Here is a 4,835-nt window from a genome sequence, read left to right as displayed (position 1 = left end):
ACAGCCTGAGCCAAAGGCAGATGATGAACCACTGAGCCACCCAGGCATCCCCTGTCAAAAATGAATTAACCATATAATTGTAGGTTTGTTTCTGAATTTTCTATTCTATTGATCTGTGTGTCTATTTTTGTGCCAGTAACATACTGTCTTGATCACTATAAAATAACTTGTAACATAACTTGAAGTCCAGAACTGTGATACCTCCAACTTTGCTTTTCTTTTTCAAGATTGCTTTGGCTATCCTGGGTCTTTTGTGGTTCCACACAAGTTTTAGGATTATTTGTTCTAGCTCTGTGAAAAATGCTGTTGGTATTATGATAGGAATTGCATTAAATGTGCAGATTGCTTTGGGTGGTATAGACATTTAACAATATTTATTCTCCCAATCCATGAGCAAAGAATGTCTTCCGATTTCTTTGTGTAATCTTTAATTTCTTTCATCAGTGTTCTATAGTTTTCAGAGTATAGATCTTTTACCTGTTTGGTTAGGTTTATTCCTAGGTATCCTATTATTTTCAGTGCAATTGTAAATGAAATTGTTTTCTTAATTTCTCTTTCTGCTGCTTCATTCTTGACATATAGAAATGTAACAGATTTCTGTACATTGATTTTGTATCTGCGATTTTACTGAATTTGTTAATCAATTTTAGAAGTTTTTTGATGGAGTCTTTTGTGGTTTCTATATATAGTATGTCATCTACAATTGGGAAAGTTTTACTTCTTCCTTACGCATTTGGATGCCATTTATTTCTTTTTCTTACCTGATTACTGTGGCTAGGACTCCCAGTACTATGTTGAATGAAGGTGGTTAGAGTGGACACTGTCTTGTTCCTGACCTTAGGGGAAAAGCTCGTAGTTTTTCCCCTTTGAAGATGATGTTAGCTATGGGTTTTTCATGTATGGCCTTTATTATGTTGAGGTATGTTCCCTCTAACCCTGCTTTGTTGAGGGTTTTTATCATGAATGGATGTATGAATGTATTGTCAAATGCTTTTTCTACATCTATTGAAATGATCATATGTTTCTTATCTTTTCTCAATGTATCACATTGATTGTTTTGCAAATATTGAACCACCCTTGCACCCTGGGAACAAATCCCACTTCATTGTGGTGAATGTTTTAATTTATTGTTGGATTCATTTTGTTACCATTTTGTTAAGGATGTTTTGCATCTATCAGAGATATTGGCCTGTAGTTCTTTTTTGTGTGGTGTCTTTATCTGGATTTGGTATCAGGGTAATGCTGGCCTTATAGAATGAATTTAGAAGTTTATCTTCCTTTTCTGTTTTTTGGAATAATTTGAAAAGAATAGGTATTAACTCTTCTTTAAATGTTTGGTAGAATTAAAAGCTATCTGTGAAGCTATCTGGTCCTGGACTTTTGTTTTTTGGGAGTTTTTTGATTACATATTCAATTTCATTACTGGTAATCAGTCTGTTCAGATTTTCTATTTCTTCTTGCTTCAGTTTTGGTAGGTTATATGTGTCTAGGAGGTTATCTATTTCTTCTATATATACCAATTTGTTGGCATATATAGTTTTTCACAACATCTTTTATAACTATATTTTTGTGGTATGGTCTCTCTCATTTGTGATTTTATTTGCCTGTGTTCTTTCTCTTTTTTCTTAATAAGTCAGGCTAGAGATTTATCAATTGTATTGATTTTTTTCAAAGAATCAGCTCTTGATTTCATTGATCTGTTCTATTATTAGTTTCCATATCATTTATTTCAGCTCTAATCTTTGTTATTTTCTTCCTTCTGCTGTTTCTAGGGTTTTTGTTCTTTTTCTAGCTCTTTTAGGTGTGAGGTTAGGTTGTTTGAGATTTTTCTTGCTTCTTGAGGTAGGTCTGTATTGCTGTAAACTTCCCTCTTAGAATAACTTTTGCTGCATTCCAAAAGTTTTGAACTGTTGTGTTTTTTATGTCATTTGTTTCTATGTAACTTTTAATTTTCTGGTTGACCTATTCATTGTTTAGTAGCAAGTTATTTAACTCCATGTATTTGTGCCCCTTCCAGATTTTTTCCTGTGGTTGACTTCTAGTTTCATAGCATTGTGCTTAGAAAAGATGCATGGTATGACTGTGATCTTTTTAAATTTATTGAGGTTTGTTTTGTGACCTACTATATGATCTATTCTGGAGAATAGATCCATGTGCACTTGAAAAGGAGGTGCATTCTGTTATTTTAGGATGGAATGTTCTGAATATATCTATTAAATCCATCTGGACCAGTGTATCATTCAAAGCTATGGTTCCCTTATTGATTTTCTGTTTAGATTATCTGTCCATTGATATAAGTGTGGTGTTAAAGTTCCTAACTATTATTATATAATTATCAATTTGTTCCTTTATGTTTATTATTAACTGTTTTATGTATTTAGGTTTCCCTATCCTGAGTGCATAAATCTTTACAATTGTTGTATCTTTTTGTTGGATTGTTCCCTTTATTAATATAGTGTCCTTAAAAGAAACTATTCTTTAAAAACATGTTTAATCCCAATATTTATCTTCTTTTCAGTTTGAATACTTTATTTGGTATACTACTTATATGATTCTATATCCAGGTACCCATCCAGAAGGAAAGAAGTTAAACAGTATTTTAGAGAGAATCCTGTAAAACTCAGAGGTTTGGATTCATGGTCTCAGACCAAGCTTCCACACTATTTCAAGGTTCACTAGGCAGTAATGATTTCTTCCCTTCTCCCTTGTCACCTGTCAGCAAGGCTGCCTGCCCCATTTGCCTGTTGGCAGCAGAGAACTCACAAGAGAAGGCCCCTCAGTGGATAGTGTTTATGTCTTCACTTCACATCCTTAATCTGGGTGGAAGAAGGGCAGAAAAGAGTTCTTTTTTCTAGAGTGTACACACGTGAATGACAACAATGAGAACCAGGAACCATCACCCAGCGGATCCCAGTAGAATAAAATTAAATCAGAGGGTAAAGTGTTTCAACAGCCTGATAGAATCAAGCTGTCTTTTAACTAAGATGCTTCCGGATCATTCCTCCATCTGTTTAATAGAGCATTTACATCAATTACCACTGCACTGCGGTAAAACAGGATGCTAAAATCAGGACTGCCCCAGGAGACGGGGACAGTGTTGCTGAGCAGGTGGGCAGGACCAGGGCTCCCAGGAGCTGATGGTGGCTCCTCACTCAAACAAATCCATTTCCTCACAGGGATTTGAGATGGAACTCATAACAGGAACTTATTTCTTTGTCTGTCTTTCCCTTCTGGGGACTGAGGGTGGTTACCATAGAAATCAAGTCTATTCAGGAACTTGAAACTCATTACTGATTGCAAAAAAAAACCAAAAAGTTAGTTTTTAGGGTCAGAAACAACATTGGCAGGAGGGTAACTGAAGGAAATATAGAGATGCCTTCAGGGGTGACATAAAGTTCAAAGAAACCGTAGCATCCAGAATTCAGACTCTATAGCACCATGTTATCACTCACACTCTAAAACGACAGTTTTCCTAAGGAAGAATTACCAGTAAAGTCATTTGTAACTCTGCAAGACCTACAGGAGCTTTCTGCCCTGTTGTAATTAGGCAGCTTGCCAGCAGCTCATGACAGAGCCAGAGCTTAACTTTGGATTTAGGCAGTACAAATTACTTAAAGAGATTTGGGGCGCTGGGGGATTTTGCTCATTTCCCAGTGATTTTTTTCAGCAAATATGTACTTATAGGAAAAAAAATGAAATCTCACTGGAAAGTATTACCCTGTATTCCTAATCTCCATACCTGACACTTACTGAGTGGGGAATCAGTGGGAGAGAAAAGTGGATGGACGTGCTTCCCACCACCACGGTCCCAGAATCTTGGGGATCCCAGGTAAACCCAACCTCTCACTTACCCGTTGACAAGTGGCTCACAAGGGTTGAGGCTCAGACCATCTGTGGCCTGTAGACCCAAAACCTTAATCAGCTCTTCTGATTATTCAGCCCTGGAGATGGAATTCCTGCTCAGCCACTTACAGACTGTTTGACTTTAGGCAGGTCACTTAATGGCTCCAAAACCCTCTTTTTCTTATCCATAAAACGAAGACAACAAAACCTGTTCTTTCTTCTTGTCTCACAGATGATTGTGAAGCTTAAAGGACATATGCAAAGTAAGTGCTCCTAACTGGCAGACATAGGTACAAAGGGAAAACATTATCATGACTTCTCTGAGGGCAGGACTTCCTGTCTGCAGGCAGGACTAACCATCTCTGATGACGAATGAGGGGATGGCAGGCCAGGGCTCTTGAGTTCCTGTCAAGGAGATGCTAACGAAAATACCCAAACACTTTGGTCCTTTTTTTTTTTTTTTTTTTAATACCTTAAGGTGCAGAGTTAGGGATGTCAGGCCACAGGTAGCAGAAGCCTTAGAGTTGGTTCCCACAGCTGTGTTATCCACCTTCCTGTAAAGAAACATGTAGCCACATGTAGCTTCCCTTTTCCTGCTTCCTCCAAGCTCCTCAGGCTCTTCTCATCAGCGCCCCCTCCCTGCCGGCCCCATTAGCACCTGCCCGCGAGGCTGCCTGCATCCCCTGCCCCATCATTCCTGTTGCCTATCATGTTAGCCAGACTGGCATCTTCACCTAAAATGGAAGAGAAAGGACAGTTGCTGTAAGACATTCACAGTCTTCCCTGGATTTCCACTTGCTCTCTGTAAAATAGTGCCAAGAGTGTATCCATTAAAAAAATATATATTGTGAAATAATAAAGAAGCATTGCTATCAGTGTCATTATTTATGATGATGCCTGAGTAAATATATGAGCTAGGTGGTTATCTAGCATAATGCCTGCCATAATAGGCACTCAATAAATATTTATTGAAGGAATAAATGAGTGGGGAA

The sequence above is a fragment of the Nyctereutes procyonoides genome, unplaced genomic scaffold, assembly GCF_905146905.1.
Source record: "Nyctereutes procyonoides isolate TBG_1078 unplaced genomic scaffold, NYPRO_anot_genome, whole genome shotgun sequence".
Taxonomy (NCBI): Eukaryota; Metazoa; Chordata; class Mammalia; order Carnivora; family Canidae; genus Nyctereutes; species Nyctereutes procyonoides.
This window is presented reverse-complemented; position numbering follows the sequence as displayed.